Below are 17,658 nucleotides of genomic sequence, written 5' to 3' on the forward strand. Positions count from 1 at the left end.
TGGAAAGGCAAATCAGCGCTACAAAGAAGTCTCGCTTCCCATCGGTCAAAAGGGCCATGCTGAATAAAGTGTCAATACCAGAAATGCAGGAGAGGCCATGGAGAAATGGGAGCCTTGCTACGCTGATGGGCGGGATGTAAATTGCCAACAGCCACTCTGGAGAAGTGTACGGTGTGTCCTGAAATATCTAAAAAACTCGGCTTAGAGAGCATAGGGCACTTCCACTCATGGGCGTCTAATTTGGGAAAACTAAAAATCAGCAAGGCACAGGCACTCCAAAGTTTAGGGTTGCTCTGTGGACAAGAACCTCCACTTCATTCCACCTTAAATATCCCAGGAAAGAGAAAAATGGATAAAGAAGTTGAGGTACTTAGGTACAATGGAATATCACTCAGCCATGAAATCAACCTCATAAGGCTAGTAGCAGCATGATGAGTGGATTCAGGTACGACGGTTCTAAGTGAAATAAGTCACACAGAAAAAGACACTAATCAGAAGATATCACTTATAGAGGGAATGTAAAAACCGCTACACTTGAACTGAATTACAAAACAGAACAGAGTCACACATTTAGAAAACACACTATGGCTGCCTAACGGGAAAGGTGAGGTGGGGTGATGCCTAAAACAAGGGTTTCAAATTAGCTCAGATACCGTTCCATAAACCCAATATGTAATAGACAAGACCTACTCCTTGCTCAGTGAACTGGACTCAACACCCCCTATTCACCGCCCAAGAATAGATCTGACTAGTAAGAATCTTCAAACCTATGTATTGATATCTCTCCGTAAGTGAGTCAAGTGGGAGTAAAGCGGCATAAACACAGCAGTGAAAAGCAGCTAAACCCCATTAGGAAAATCAATTACTTTTAAAAACCCGTGAAACAACGACAGTGAAAGAGAGAGAAATTCTTACAAAATTCGTTCAGGGGCTGTGATGCCACCTGGATTGACCATATCTAGACCCACAGCTGATTGAGACATAAGGGTGGACACTCTTGGGGCTGAGAGGTTTGGTGAGGTTGGGTGAGCAAACGCAGACCCTTTAAAGTAATACTGCGTGGTACCCATCCCATGGGTCCCAAATCTCGAGGTTCAAGGGCATCTTCCTACATCGAAAACATGCATGAGAAGCCCAGAAGATGGTACACCGTGTGATCGGGAAAGGTTTCTAAAACGCACCTCATTTCTCATCTCCTTGTGCTCGGGTTCGCCATTCCAGCCGCTTTACTAGCAATCTCCCTCCTTGGAGAATCAGCACGTTTAACCTCCTGTTCCGTACAGGTTGCAATTTGTCCTGAGGATGAACGGGAAGAGGGGGAACCAATGAGCGACTAGCTCTAGGTGTTGGGAAAGGCACAGGTCACTCTATTTTCCCATCAGGAAGAAGAATTAACCACAGGCTCAGCCTGCCGCCCGGAACCAGAATAGGGCCTGAAGCAATCCTACGCTTTTGCGGCCAGCTCCCAAAAAAGCGAGTTGAAAAATGGAGCTCAGGGGCACTGCAAATCACAAACCTGCAGAGTTAGAAATGATAACTCTCGCCCACAAAAATATTGAGGGAAGGCAACGAAGAGGATTTGAAAGCAAGGCAGAATTGCAGGAAACATATTTCAGGAGGTAGATTCGAATCGCCTTTAAAGCACAGGAAAAGCGGCAAAACCTCGACAATGATGCCCTTGGCCAAAAAGGGCGTATGCGTTTTTTCCTGAATAAATTCAGGAAAAAACGCATACGCCCTTTTTGGCCAACCAAGCAACCTGGAAAGGCAAATCAGCGCTACAAAGAAGTCTCGCTTCCCATCGGTCAAAAGGGCCATGCTGAATAAAGTGTCAAAACCAGAAATGCAGGAGAGGCCATGGTGAAATGGGAGCCTTGCTACGCTGATGGGCGTGATGTAAATTGCCAACAGCCACTCTGGAGAAGTGTACGGTGTGTCCTGAAACATCTAAAAAACTCGGCTTAGAGAGCATAGGGCACCTCCACTCATCGGCGTCTAATTTGGGAAAACTAAAAATCAGCAAGGCACAGGCACTCCAAAGTTTAGGGTTGCTCTTTTGACAAGAACCTCCACTTCATTCCACCTTAAATATCCCAGGAAAGAGAAAAATGGATAAAGAAGTTGTGGTCCTTAGGTACAATGGAATATCACTCAGCCATGAAATCAACGTCATAAGGCTAGTGACAGCATGATGAGTGGATTCAGGTACGACGGTTCTAAGTGAAATAAGTCACACAGAAAAAGACACTAATCAGAAGATATCACTTATAGAGGGAATGTAAAAACCGCTACACTTGAACTGAATTACAAAACAGAACAGAGTCACACATTTAGAAAACACACTATGGCTGCCTAACGGGAAAGGTGAGGTGGGGTGATGCCTAAAACAAGGGTTTCAAATTAGCTCAGATACCGTTCCATAAACCCAATATGTAATAGACAAGACCTACTCCTTGCTCAGTGAACTGGACTCAACACCCCCTATTCACCGCCCAAGAATAGATCTGACTAGTAAAAATCTTCAAACCTATGTATTGATATCTCTCCGTAAGTGAGTCAAGTGGGAGTAAAGCGGCATAAACACAGCAGTGAAAAGCAGCTAAACCCCATTAGGAAAATCAATTACTTTTAAAAACCCGTGAAACAAAGACAGTGAAAGAGAGAGAAATTCTTACAAAATTCGTTCAGGGGCTGTGATGCCACCTGGATTGACCATATCTAGACCCACAGCTGATTGAGACATAAGGGTGGACACTCTTGGGGCTGAGAGGTTTGGTGAGGTTGGGTGAGCAAACGCAGACCCTTTAAAGCAATACTGCGTGGTACCCATCCCATGGGTCCCAAATCTCGAGGTTCAAGGGCATCTTCCTACATCGAAAACATGCATGAGAAGCCCAGAAGATGGTACACCGTGTGATCGGGAAAGGTTTCTAAAACGCACCTCATTTCTCATCTCCTTGTGCTCGGGTTCGCCATTCCAGCCGCTTTACTAGCAATCTCCCTCCTTGGAGAATCAGCACGTTTAACCTCCTGTTCCGTACATGTTGCAATTTGTCCTGAGGATGAACGGGAAGAGGGGGAACCAATGAGCGACTAGCTCTAGGTGTTGGGAAAGGCACAGGTCACTCTATTTTCCCATCAGGAAGAAGAATTAACCACAGGCTCAGCCTGCCGCCCGGAACCAGAATAGGGCCTGAAGCAATCCGAAGCTTTTGCGGCCAGCTCCCAAAAAAGCGAGTTGAAAAATGGAGCTCAGGGGCACTGCAAATCACAAACCTGCAGAGTTAGAAATGATAACTCTCGCCCACAAAAATATTGAGGGAAGGCAACGAAGAGGATTTGAAAGCAAGGCAGAATTGCAGGAAACAGATTTCAGGAGGTAGATTCGAATCGCCTTTAAAGCACAGGAAAAGCGGCAAAACCTCGACAATGATGCCATTGGCCAAAAAGGGCGTATGCGTTTTTTCCTGAATATATTCAGGAAAAAACGCATACGCCCTTTTTGGCCAACCAAGCAACCTGGAAAGGCAAATCAGCGCTACAAAGAAGTCTCGCTTCCCATCGGTCAAAAGGGCCATGCTGAATAAAGTGTCAAAACCAGAAATGCAGGAGAGGCCATGGAGAAATGGGAGCCTTGCTACGCTGATGGGCGGGATGTAAATTGCCGACAGCCACTCTGGAGAAGTGTACGGTGTGTCCTGAAACATCTAAAAAACTCGGCTTAGAGAGCATAGGGCACTTCCACTCATGGGCGTCTAATTTGGGAAAACTAAAAATCAGCAAGGCACAGGCACTCCAAAGTTTAGGGTTGCTCTGTTGACAAGAACCTCCACTTCATTCCACCTTAAATATCCCAGGAAAGAGAAAAATGGATAAAAAAGTTGTGGTCCTTAGGTACAATGGAATATCACTCAGCCATGAAATCAACGTCATAAGGCTAGTAGCAGCATGATGAGTGGATTCAGGTACGACGGTTCTAAGTGAAATAAGTCACACAGAAAAAGACACTAATCAGAAGATATCACTTATAGAGGGAATGTAAAAACCGCTACACTTGAACTGAATTACAAAACAGAACAGAGTCACACATTTAGAAAACACACTATGGCTGCCTAACGGGAAAGGTGAGGTGCGGTGATGCCTAAAACAAGGGTTTCAAATTAGCTCAGATACCGTTCCATAAACCCAATATGTAATAGACAAGACCTACTGCTTGCTCAGTGAACTGGACTCAACACCCCCTATTCACCGCCCAAGAATAGATCTGACTAGTAAGAATCTTCAAACCTATGTATTGATATCTCTCCGTAAGTGAGTCAAGTGGGAGTAAAGCGGCATAAACACAGCAGTGAAAAGCAGCTAAACCCCATTAGGAAAATCAATTACTTTTAAAAACCCGTGAAACAAAGACAGTGAAAGAGAGAGAAATTCTTACAAAATTCGTTCAGGGGCTGTGATGCCACCTGGATTGACCATATCTAGACCCACAGCTGATTGAGACATAAGGGTGGACACTCTTGGGGCTGAGAAGTTTGGTGAGGTTGGGTGAGCAAACGCAGACCCTTTAAAGTAATACTGCGTGGTACCCATCCCATGGGTCCCAAATCTCCAGGTTCAAGGGCATCTTCCTACATCGAAAACATGCATGAGAAACCCAGAAGATGGTACACCGTGTGATCGGGAAAGGTTTCTAAAACGCACCTCATTTCTCATCTCCTTGTGCTCGGGGTCGCCATTCCAGCCGCTTTACTAGCAATCTCCCTCCTTGGAGAATCAGCACGTTTAACCTCCTGTTCCGTACAGGTTGCAATTTGTCCTGAGGATGAACGGGAAGAGGGGGAACCAATGAGCGACTAGCTCTAGGTGGTGGGACAGGCACAGGTCACTCTATTTTCCCATCAGGAAGAAGAATTAACCACAGGCTCAGCCTGCCGCCCGGAACCAGAATAGGGCCTGAAGCAATCCTACGCTTTTGCGGCCAGCTCCCAAAAAAGCGAGTTGAAAAATGGAGCTCAGGGGCCCTGCAAATCACAAACCTGCAGAGTTAGAAATGATAACTCTCGCCCACAAAAATATTGAGGGAAGGCAACGAAGAGGATTTGAAAGCAAGGCAGAATTGCAGGAAACAGATTTCAGGAGGTAGATTCGAATCGCCTTTAAAGCACAGGAAAAGCGGCAAAACCTCGACAATGATGCCCTTGGCCAAAAAGGGCGTATGCGTTTTTTCCTGAATATATTCAGGAAAAAACGCATACGCCCTTTTTGGCCAACCAAGCAACCTGGAAAGGCAAATCAGCGCTACAAAGAAGTCTCGCTTCCCATCGGTCAAAAGGGACATGCTGAATAAAGTGTCAATACCAGAAATGCAGGAGAGGCCATGGAGAAATGGGAGCCTTGCTACGCTGATGGGCGGGATGTAAATTGCCAACAGCCACTCTGGAGAAGTGTACGGTGTGTCCTGAAATATCTAAAAAACTCGGCTTAGAGAGCATAGGGCACTTCCACTCATGGGCGTCTAATTTGGGAAAACTAAAAATCAGCAAGGCACAGGCACTCCAAAGTTTAGGGTTGCTCTGTGGACAAGAACCTCCACTTCATTCCACCTTAAATATCCCAGGAAAGGGAAAAATGGATAAAGAAGTTGAGGTCCTTAGGTACAATGGAATATCACTCAGCCATGAAATCAACCTCATGAGGCTAGTAGCAGCATGATGAGTGGATTCAGGTACGACGGTTCTAAGTGAAATAAGTCACACAGAAAAAGACACTAATCAGAAGATATCACTTATAGAGGGAATGTAAAAACCGCTACACTTGAACTGAATTACAAAACAGAACAGAGTCACACATTTAGAAAACACACTATGGCTGCCTAACGGGAAAGGTGAGGTGGGGTGATGCCTAAAACAAGGGTTTCAAATTAGCTCAGATACCGTTCCATAAACCCAATATGTAATAGACAAGACCTACTCCTTGCTCAGTGAACTGGACTCAACACCCCCTATTCACCGCCCAAGAATAGATCTGACTAGTAAGAATCTTCAAACCTATGTATTGATATCTCTCCGTAAGTGAGTCAAGTGGGAGTAAAGCGGCATAAACACAGCAGTGAAAAGCAGCTAAACCCCATTAGGAAAATCAATTACTTTTAAAAACCCGTGAAACAAAGACAGTGAAAGAGAGAGAAATTCTTACAAAATTCGTTCAGGGGCTGTGATGCCACCTGGATTGACCATATCTAGACCCACAGCTGATTGAGACATAAGGGTGGACACTCTTGGGGCTGAGAGGTTTGGTGAGGTTGGGTGAGCAAACGCAGACCCTTTAAAGTAATACTGCGTGGTACCCATCCCATGGGTCCCAAATCTCCAGGTTCAAGGGCATCTTCCTACATCGAAAACATGCATGAGTAGCCCAGAAGATGGTACACCGTGTGATCGGGAAAGGTTTCTAAAACGCACCTCATTTCTCATCTCCTTGTGCTCGGGTTCGCCATTCCAGCCGCTTTACTAGCAATCTCCCTCCTTGGAGAATCAGCACGTTTAACCTCCTGTTCCGTACAGGTTGCAATTTGTCCTGAGGATGAACGGGAAGAGGGGGAACCAATGAGCGACTAGCTCTAGGTGTTGGGAAAGGCACAGGTCACTCTATTTTCCCATCAGGAAGAAGAATTAACCACAGGCTCAGCCTGCCGCCCGGAACCAGAATAGGGCCTGAAGCAATCCTACGCTTTTGCGGCCAGCTCCCAAAAAAGCGAGTTGAAAAATGGAGCTCAGGGGCACTGCAAATCACAAACCTGCAGAGTTAGAAATGATAACTCTCGCCCACAAAAATATTGAGGGAAGGCAACGAAGAGGATTTGAAAGCAAGGCAGAATTGCAGGAAACAGATTTCAGGAGGTAGATTCGAATCGCCATTAAAGCACAGGAAAAGCGGCAAAACCTCGACAATGATGCCCTTGGCAAAAAAAGGCGTATGCGTTTTTTCCTGAATATATTCAGGAAAAAACGCATACGCCCTTTTTGGCCAACCAAGCAACCTGGAAAGGCAAATCAGCGCTACAAAGAAGTCTCGCTTCCCATCGGTCAAAAGGGCCATGCTGAATAAAGTGTCAAAACCAGAAATGCAGGAGAGGCCATGGAGAAATGGGAGCCTTGCTACGCTGATGGGCGGGATGTAAATTGCCGACAGCCACTCTGGAGAAGTGTACGGTGTGTCCTGAAACATCTAAAAAACTCGGCTTAGAGAGCATAGGGCACTTCCACTCATGGGCGTCTAATTTGGGAAAACTAAAAATCAGCAAGGCACAGGCACTCCAAAGTTTAGGGTTGCTCTGTTGACAAGAACCTCCACTTCATTCCACCTTAAATATCCCAGGAAAGAGAAAAATGGATAAAAAAGTTGTGGTCCTTAGGTACAATGGAATATCACTCAGCCATGAAATCAACGTCATAAGGCTAGTAGCAGCATGATGAGTGGATTCAGGTACGACGGTTCTAAGTGAAATAAGTCACACAGAAAAAGACACTAATCAGAAGATATCACTTATAGAGGGAATGTAAAAACCGCTACACTTGAACTGAATTACAAAACAGAACAGAGTCACACATTTAGAAAACACACTATGGCTGCCTAACGGGAAAGGTGAGGTGGGGTGATGCCTAAAACAAGGGTTTCAAATTAGCTCAGATACCGTTCCATAAACCCAATATGTAATAGACAAGACCTACTGCTTGCTCAGTGAACTGGACTCAACACCCCCTATTCACCGCCCAAGAATAGATCTGACTAGTAAGAATCTTCAAACCTATGTATTGATATCTCTCCGTAAGTGAGTCAAGTGCGAGTAAAGCGGCATAAACACAGCAGTGAAAAGCAGCTAAACCCCATTAGGAAAAGCAATTACTTTTAAAAACCCGTGAAACAAAGACAGTGAAAGAGAGAGAAATTCTTACAAAATTCGTTCAGGGGCTGTGATGCCACCTGGATTGACCATATCTAGACCCACAGCTGATTGAGACATAAGGGTGGACACTCTTGGGGCTGAGAGGTTTGGTGAGGTTGGGTGAGTAAACGCAGACCCTTTAAAGTAATACTGCGTGGTACCCATCCCATGGGTCCCAAATCTCGAGGTTCAAGGGCATCTTCCTACAGCGAAAACATGCATGAGAAGCCCAGAAGATGGTACACCGTGTGATCGGGAAAGGTTTCTAAAACGCACCTCATTTCTCATCTCCTTGTGCTCGGGTTCGCCATTCCAGCCGCTTTACTAGCAATCTCCCTCCTTGGAGAATCAGCACGTTTAACCTCCTGTTCCGTACATGTTGCAATTTGTCCTGAGGATGAACGGGAAGAGGGGGAACCAATGAGCGACTAGCTCTAGGTGTTGGGAAAGGCACAGGTCACTCTATTTTCCCATCAGGAAGAAGAATTAACCACAGGCTCAGCCTGCCGCCCGGAACCAGAATAGGGCCTGAAGCAATCCGAAGCTTTTGCGGCCAGCTCCCAAAAAAGCGAGTTGAAAAATGGAGCTCAGGGGCACTGCAAATCACAAACCTGCAGAGTTAGAAATGATAACTCTCGCCCACAAAAATATTGAGGGAAGGCAACGAAGAGGATTTGAAAGCAAGGCAGAATTGCAGGAAACAGATTTCAGGAGGTAGATTCGAATCGCCTTTAAAGCACAGGAAAAGCGGCAAAACCTCGACAATGATGCCATTGGCCAAAAAGGGCGTATGCGTTTTTTCCTGAATATATTCAGGAAAAAACGCATACGCCCTTTTTGGCCAACCAAGCAACCTGGAAAGGCAAATCAGCGCTACAAAGAAGTCTCGCTTCCCATCGGTCAAAAGGGCCATGCTGAATAAAGTGTCAAAACCAGAAATGCAGGAGAGGCCATGGAGAAATGGGAGCCTTGCTACGCTGATGGGCGGGATGTAAATTGCCGACAGCCACTCTGGAGAAGTGTACGGTGTGTCCTGAAACATCTAAAAAACTCGGCTTAGAGAGCATAGGGCACTTCCACTCATGGGCGTCTAATTTGGGAAAACTAAAAATCAGCAAGGCACAGGCACTCCAAAGTTTAGGGTTGCTCTGTTGACAAGAACCTCCACTTCATTCCACCTTAAATATCCCAGGAAAGAGAAAAATGGATAAAAAAGTTGTGGTACTTAGGTACAATGGAATATCACTCAGCCATGAAATCAACGTCATAAGGCTAGTAGCAGCATGATGAGTGGATTCAGGTACGACGGTTCTAAGTGAAATAAGTCACACAGAAAAAGACACTAATCAGAAGATATCACTTATAGAGGGAATGTAAAAACCGCTACACTTGAACTGAATTACAAAACAGAACAGAGTCACACATTTAGAAAACACACTATGGCTGCCTAACGGGAAAGGTGAGGTGCGGTGATGCCTAAAACAAGGGTTTCAAATTAGCTCAGATACCGTTCCATAAACCCAATATGTAATAGACAAGACCTACTGCTTGCTCAGTGAACTGGACTCAACACCCCCTATTCACCGCCCAAGAATAGATCTGACTAGTAAGAATCTTCAAACCTATGTATTGATATCTCTCCGTAAGTGAGTCAAGTGGGAGTAAAGCGGCATAAACACAGCAGTGAAAAGCAGCTAAACCCCATTAGGAAAATCAATTACTTTTAAAAACCCGTGAAACAAAGACAGTGAAAGAGAGAGAAATTCTTACAAAATTCGTTCAGGGGCTGTGATGCCACCTGGATTGACCATATCTAGACCCACAGCTGATTGAGACATAAGGGTGGACACTCTTGGGGCTGAGAAGTTTGGTGAGGTTGGGTGAGCAAACGCAGACCCTTTAAAGTAATACTGCGTGGTACCCATCCCATGGGTCCCAAATCTCCAGGTTCAAGGGCATCTTCCTACATCGAAAACATGCATGAGAAACCCAGAAGATGGTACACCGTGTGACCGGGAAAGGTTTCTAAAACGCACCTCATTTCTCATCTCCTTGTGCTCGGGGTCGCCATTCCAGCCGCTTTACTAGCAATCTCCCTCCTTGGAGAATCAGCACGTTTAACCTCCTGTTCCGTACAGGTTGCAATTTGTCCTGAGGATGAACGGGAAGAGGGGGAACCAATGAGCGACTAGCTCTAGGTGGTGGGACAGGCACAGGTCACTCTATTTTCCCATCAGGAAGAAGAATTAACCACAGGCTCAGCCTGCCGCCCGGAACCAGAATAGGGCCTGAAGCAATCCTACGCTTTTGCGGCCAGCTCCCAAAAAAGCGAGTTGAAAAATGGAGCTCAGGGGCCCTGCAAATCACAAACCTGCAGAGTTAGAAATGATAACTCTCGCCCACAAAAATATTGAGGGAAGGCAACGAAGAGGATTTGAAAGCAAGGCAGAATTGCAGGAAACAGATTTCAGGAGGTAGATTCGAATCGCCTTTAAAGCACAGGAAAAGCGGCAAAACCTCGACAATGATGCCCTTGGCCAAAAAGGGCGTATGCGTTTTTTCCTGAATATATTCAGGAAAAAACGCATACGCCCTTTTTGGCCAACCAAGCAACCTGGAAAGGCAAATCAGCGCTACAAAGAAGTCTCGCTTCCCATCGGTCAAAAGGGCCATGCTGAATAAAGTGTCAATACCAGAAATGCAGGAGAGGCCATGGAGAAATGGGAGCCTTGCTACGCTGATGGGCGGGATGTAAATTGCCAACAGCCACTCTGGAGAAGTGTACGGTGTGTCCTGAAATATCTAAAAAACTCGGCTTAGAGAGCATAGGGCACTTCCACTCATGGGCGTCTAATTTGGGAAAACTAAAAATCAGCAAGGCACAGGCACTCCAAAGTTTAGGGTTGCTCTGTGGACAAGAACCTCCACTTCATTCCACCTTAAATATCCCAGGAAAGAGAAAAATGGATAAAGAAGTTGAGGTCCTTAGGTACAATGGAATATCACTCAGCCATGAAATCAACCTCATAAGGCTAGTAGCAGCATGATGAGTGGATTCAGGTACGACGGTTCTAAGTGAAATAAGTCACACAGAAAAAGACACTAATCAGAAGATATCACTTATAGAGGGAATGTAAAAACCGCTACACTTGAACTGAATTACAAAACAGAACAGAGTCACACATTTAGAAAACACACTATGGCTGCCTAACGGGAAAGGTGAGGTGGGGTGATGCCTAAAACAAGGGTTTCAAATTAGCTCAGATACCGTTCCATAAACCCAATATGTAATAGACAAGACCTACTCCTTGCTCAGTGAACTGGACTCAACACCCCCTATTCACCGCCCAAGAATAGATCTGACTAGTAAGAATCTTCAAACCTATGTATTGATATCTCTCCGTAAGTGAGTCAAGTGGGAGTAAAGCGGCATAAACACAGCAGTGAAAAGCAGCTAAACCCCATTAGGAAAATCAATTACTTTTAAAAACCCGTGAAACAAAGACAGTGAAAGAGAGAGAAATTCTTACAAAATTCGTTCAGGGGCTGTGATGCCACCTGGATTGACCATATCTAGACCCACAGCTGATTGAGACATAAGGGTGGACACTCTTGGGGCTGAGAGGTTTGGTGAGGTTGGGTGAGCAAACGCAGACCCTTTAAAGTAATACTGCGTGGTACCCATCCCATGGGTCCCAAATCTCGAGGTTCAAGGGCATCTTCCTACATCGAAAACATGCATGAGAAGCCCAGAAGATGGTACACCGTGTGATCGGGAAAGGTTTCTAAAACGCACCTCATTTCTCATCTCCTTGTGCTCGGGTTCGCCATTCCAGCCGCTTTACTAGCAATCTCCCTCCTTGGAGAATCAGCACGTTTAACCTCCTGTTCCGTACAGGTTGCAATTTGTCCTGAGGATGAACGGGAAGAGGGGGAACCAATGAGCGACTAGCTCTAGGTGTTGGGAAAGGCACAGGTCACTCTATTTTCCCATCAGGAAGAAGAATTAACCACAGGCTCAGCCTGCCGCCCGGAACCAGAATAGGGCCTGAAGCAATCCGAAGCTTTTGCGGCCAGCTCCCAAAAAAGCGAGTTGAAAAATGGAGCTCAGGGGCACTGCAAATCACAAACCTGCAGAGTTAGAAATGATAACTCTCGCCCACAAAAATATTGAGGGAAGGCAACGAAGAGGATTTGAAAGCAAGTCAGAATTGCAGGAAACATATTTCAGGAGGTAGATTCGAATCGCCTTTAAAGCACAGGAAAAGCGGCAAAACCTCGACAATGATGCCCTTGGCCAAAAAGGGCGTATGCGTTTTTTCCTGAATAAATTCAGGAAAAAACGCATACGCCCTTTTTGGCCAACCAAGCAACCTGGAAAGGCAAATCAGCGCTACAAAGAAGTCTCGCTTCCCATCGGTCAAAAGGGCCATGCTGAATAAAGTGTCAAAACCAGAAATGCAGGAGAGGCCATGGTGAAATGGGAGCCTTGCTACGCTGATGGGCGTGATGTAAATTGCCAACAGCCACTCTGGAGAAGTGTACGGTGTGTCCTGAAACATCTAAAAAACTCGGCTTAGAGAGCATAGGGCACCTCCACTCATCGGCGTCTAATTTGGGAAAACTAAAAATCAGCAAGGCACAGGCACTCCAAAGTTTAGGGTTGCTCTTTTGACAAGAACCTCCACTTCATTCCACCTTAAATATCCCAGGAAAGAGAAAAATGGATAAAGAAGTTGTGGTCCTTAGGTACAATGGAATATCACTCAGCCATGAAATCAACGTCATAAGGCTAGTGACAGCATGATGAGTGGATTCAGGTACGACGGTTCTAAGTGAAATAAGTCACACAGAAAAAGACACTAATCAGAAGATATCACTTATAGAGGGAATGTAAAAACCGCTACACTTGAACTGAATTACAAAACAGAACAGAGTCACACATTTAGAAAACACACTATGGCTGCCTAACGGGAAAGGTGAGGTGGGGTGATGCCTAAAACAAGGGTTTCAAATTAGCTCAGATACCGTTCCATAAACCCAATATGTAATAGACAAGACCTACTCCTTGCTCAGTGAACTGGACTCAACACCCCCTATTCACCGCCCAAGAATAGATCTGACTAGTAAAAATCTTCAAAGCTATGTATTGATATCTCTCCGTAAGTGAGTCAAGTGGGAGTAAAGCGGCATAAACACAGCAGTGAAAAGCAGCTAAACCCCATTAGGAAAATCAATTACTTTTAAAAACCCGTGAAACAAAGACAGTGAAAGAGAGAGAAATTCTTACAAAATTCGTTCAGGGGCTGTGATGCCACCTGGATTGACCATATCTAGACCCACAGCTGATTGAGACATAAGGGTGGACACTCTTGGGGCTGAGAGGTTTGGTGAGGTTGGGTGAGCAAACGCAGACCCTTTAAAGTAATACTGCGTGGTACCCATCCCATGGGTCCCAAATCTCGAGGTTCAAGGGCATCTTCCTACATCGAAAACATGCATGAGAAGCCCAGAAGATGGTACACCGTGTGATCGGGAAAGGTTTCTAAAACGCACCTCATTTCTCATCTCCTTGTGCTCGGGTTCGCCATTCCAGCCGCTTTACTAGCAATCTCCCTCCTTGGAGAATCAGCACGTTTAACCTCCTGTTCCGTACATGTTGCAATTTGTCCTGAGGATGAACGGGAAGAGGGGGAACCAATGAGCGACTAGCTCTAGGTGTTGGGAAAGGCACAGGTCACTCTATTTTCCCATCAGGAAGAAGAATTAACCACAGGCTCAGCCTGCCGCCCGGAACCAGAATAGGGCCTGAAGCAATCCGAAGCTTTTGCGGCCAGCTCCCAAAAAAGCGAGTTGAAAAATGGAGCTCAGGGGCACTGCAAATCACAAACCTGCAGAGTTAGAAATGATAACTCTCGCCCACAAAAATATTGAGGGAAGGCAACGAAGAGGATTTGAAAGCAAGGCAGAATTGCAGGAAACAGATTTCAGGAGGTAGATTCGAATCGCCTTTAAAGCACAGGAAAAGCGGCAAAACCTCGACAATGATGCCATTGGCCAAAAAGGGCGTATGCGTTTTTTCCTGAATATATTCAGGAAAAAACGCATACGCCCTTTTTGGCCAACCAAGCAACCTGGAAAGGCAAATCAGCGCTACAAAGAAGTCTCGCTTCCCATCGGTCAAAAGGGCCATGCTGAATAAAGTGTCAAAACCAGAAATGCAGGAGAGGCCATGGAGAAATGGGAGCCTTGCTACGCTGATGGGCGGGATGTAAATTGCCGACAGCCACTCTGGAGAAGTGTACGGTGTGTCCTGAAACATCTAAAAAACTCGGCTTAGAGAGCATAGGGCACTTCCACTCATGGGCGTCTAATTTGGGAAAACTAAAAATCAGCAAGGCACAGGCACTCCAAAGTTTAGGGTTGCTCTGTTGACAAGAACCTCCACTTCATTCCACCTTAAATATCCCAGGAAAGAGAAAAATGGATAAAAAAGTTGTGGTCCTTAGGTACAATGGAATATCACTCAGCCATGAAATCAACGTCATAAGGCTAGTAGCAGCATGATGAGTGGATTCAGGTACGACGGTTCTAAGTGAAATAAGTCACACAGAAAAAGACACTAATCAGAAGATATCACTTATAGAGGGAATGTAAAAACCGCTACACTTGAACTGAATTACAAAACAGAACAGAGTCACACATTTAGAAAACACACTATGGCTGCCTAACGGGAAAGGTGAGGTGCGGTGATGCCTAAAACAAGGGTTTCAAATTAGCTCAGATACCGTTCCATAAACCCAATATGTAATAGACAAGACCTACTGCTTGCTCAGTGAACTGGACTCAACACCCCCTATTCACCGCCCAAGAATAGATCTGACTAGTAAGAATCTTCAAACCTATGTATTGATATCTCTCCGTAAGTGAGTCAAGTGGGAGTAAAGCGGCATAAACACAGCAGTGAAAAGCAGCTAAACCCCATTAGGAAAATCAATTACTTTTAAAAACCCGTGAAACAAAGACAGTGAAAGAGAGAGAAATTCTTACAAAATTCGTTCAGGGGCTGTGATGCCACCTGGATTGACCATATCTAGACCCACAGCTGATTGAGACATAAGGGTGGACACTCTTGGGGCTGAGAAGTTTGGTGAGGTTGGGTGAGCAAACGCAGACCCTTTAAAGTAATACTGCGTGGTACCCATCCCATGGGTCCCAAATCTCCAGGTTCAAGGGCATCTTCCTACATCGAAAACATGCATGAGAAACCCAGAAGATGGTACACCGTGTGATCGGGAAAGGTTTCTAAAACGCACCTCATTTCTCATCTCCTTGTGCTCGGGGTCGCCATTCCAGCCGCTTTACTAGCAATCTCCCTCCTTGGAGAATCAGCACGTTTAACCTCCTGTTCCGTACAGGTTGCAATTTGTCCTGAGGATGAACGGGAAGAGGGGGAACCAATGAGCGACTAGCTCTAGGTGGTGGGACAGGCACAGGTCACTCTATTTTCCCATCAGGAAGAAGAATTAACCACAGGCTCAGCCTGCCGCCCGGAACCAGAATAGGGCCTGAAGCAATCCTACGCTTTTGCGGCCAGCTCCCAAAAAAGCGAGTTGAAAAATGGAGCTCAGGGGCCCTGCAAATCACAAACCTGCAGAGTTAGAAATGATAACTCTCGCCCACAAAAATATTGAGGGAAGGCAACGAAGAGGATTTGAAAGCAAGGCAGAATTGCAGGAAACAGATTTCAGGAGGTAGATTCGAATCGCCTTTAAAGCACAGGAAAAGCGGCAAAACCTCGACAATGATGCCCTTGGCCAAAAAGGGCGTATGCGTTTTTTCCTGAATATATTCAGGAAAAAACGCATACGCCCTTTTTGGCCAACCAAGCAACCTGGAAAGGCAAATCAGCGCTACAAAGAAGTCTCGCTTCCCATCGGTCAAAAGGGCCATGCTGAATAAAGTGTCAATACCAGAAATGCAGGAGAGGCCATGGAGAAATGGGAGCCTTGCTACGCTGATGGGCGGGATGTAAATTGCCAACAGCCACTCTGGAGAAGTGTACGGTGTGTCCTGAAATATCTAAAAAACTCGGCTTAGAGAGCATAGGGCACTTCCACTCATGGGCGTCTAATTTGGGAAAACTAAAAATCAGCAAGGCACAGGCACTGCAAAGTTTAGGGTTGCTCTGTGGACAAGAACCTCCACTTCATTCCACCTTAAATATCCCAGGAAAGAGAAAAATGGATAAAGAAGTTGAGGTACTTAGGTACAATGGAATATCACTCAGCCATGAAATCAACCTCATAAGGCTAGTAGCAGCATGATGAGTGGATTCAGGTACGACGGTTCTAAGTGAAATAAGTCACACAGAAAAAGACACTAATCAGAAGATATCACTTATAGAGGGAATGTAAAAACCGCTACACTTGAACTGAATTACAAAACAGAACAGAGTCACACATTTAGAAAACACACTATGGCTGCCTAACGGGAAAGGTGAGGTGGGGTGATGCCTAAAACAAGGGTTTCAAATTAGCTCAGATACCGTTCCATAAACCCAATATGTAATAGACAAGACCTACTCCTTGCTCAGTGAACTGGACTCAACACCCCCTATTCACCGCCCAAGAATAGATCTGACTAGTAAGAATCTTCAAACCTATGTATTGATATCTCTCCGTAAGTGAGTCAAGTGGGAGTAAAGCGGCATAAACACAGCAGTGAAAAGCAGCTAAACCCCATTAGGAAAATCAATTACTTTTAAAAACCCGTGAAACAAAGACAGTGAAAGAGAGAGAAATTCTTACAAAATTCGTTCAGGGGCTGTGATGCCACCTGGATTGACCATATCTAGACCCACAGCTGATTGAGACATAAGGGTGGACACTCTTGGGGCTGAGAGGTTTGGTGAGGTTGGGTGAGCAAACGCAGACCCTTTAAAGTAATACTGCGTGGTACCCATCCCATGGGTCCCAAATCTCGAGGTTCAAGGGCATCTTCCTACAGCGAAAACATGCATGAGAAGCCCAGAAGATGGTACACCGTGTGATCGGGAAAGGTTTCTAAAACGCACCTCATTTCTCATCTCCTTGTGCTCGGGTTCGCCATTCCAGCCGCTTTACTAGCAATCTCCCTCCTTGGAGAATCAGCACGTTTAACCTCCTGTTCCGTACAGGTTGCAATTTGTCCTGAGGATGAACGGGAAGAGGGGGAACCAATGAGCGACTAGCTCTAGGTGTTGGGAAAGGCACAGGTCACTCTATTTTCCCATCAGGAAGAAGAATTAACCACAGGCTCAGCCTGCCGCCCGGAACCAGAATAGGGCCTGAAGCAATCCTACGCTTTTGCGGCCAGCTCCCAAAAAAGCGAGTTGAAAAATGGAGCTCAGGGGCACTGCAAATCACAAACCTGCAGAGTTAGAAATGATAACTCTCGCCCACAAAAATATTGAGGGAAGGCAACGAAGAGGATTTGAAAGCAAGGCAGAATTGCAGGAAACAGATTTCAGGAGGTAGATTCGAATCGCCTTTAAAGCACAGGAAAAGCGGCAAAACCTCGACAATGATGCCCTTGGCCAAAAAGGGCGTATGCGTTTTTTCCTGAATAAATTCAGGAAAAAACGCATACGCCCTTTTTGGCCAACCAAGCAACCTGGAAAGGCAAATCAGCGCTACAAAGAAGTCTCGCTTCCCATCGGTCAAAAGGGCCAT

This window comes from Eschrichtius robustus, chromosome 5, assembly GCF_028021215.1.
Source record: "Eschrichtius robustus isolate mEscRob2 chromosome 5, mEscRob2.pri, whole genome shotgun sequence".
NCBI lineage: Eukaryota > Metazoa > Chordata > Mammalia > Artiodactyla > Eschrichtiidae > Eschrichtius > Eschrichtius robustus.